This window comes from Buceros rhinoceros, unplaced genomic scaffold, assembly GCF_000710305.1.
Source record: "Buceros rhinoceros silvestris isolate BGI_N320 unplaced genomic scaffold, ASM71030v1 scaffold18538, whole genome shotgun sequence".
Taxonomy (NCBI): Eukaryota; Metazoa; Chordata; class Aves; order Bucerotiformes; family Bucerotidae; genus Buceros; species Buceros rhinoceros.
In genome coordinates this window covers 16,728-16,928 of record NW_010425314.1, presented here as the reverse complement: position 1 = coordinate 16,928, position 201 = coordinate 16,728, and positions in this window count along the sequence as shown.

Below are 201 nucleotides of genomic sequence, written 5' to 3'. Positions count from 1 at the left end.
TCCGGGATGCGGCTCTGGCAGCTGGGAGGACTGGGTGGTTGCTCAACGCTTCCTCTCTGCCTCTATTGCTGTGTTTCACAATCTGCACCAACGCCCCCTAAGAACTACCTGTGGCTCCACAGACATTTCTGGCAGGGCTCATGAAAGAGCCCCCGTCCTGCTCTTCACGGGGCTCGGGTGGCCCCTTTGGCAGAGGCCTCA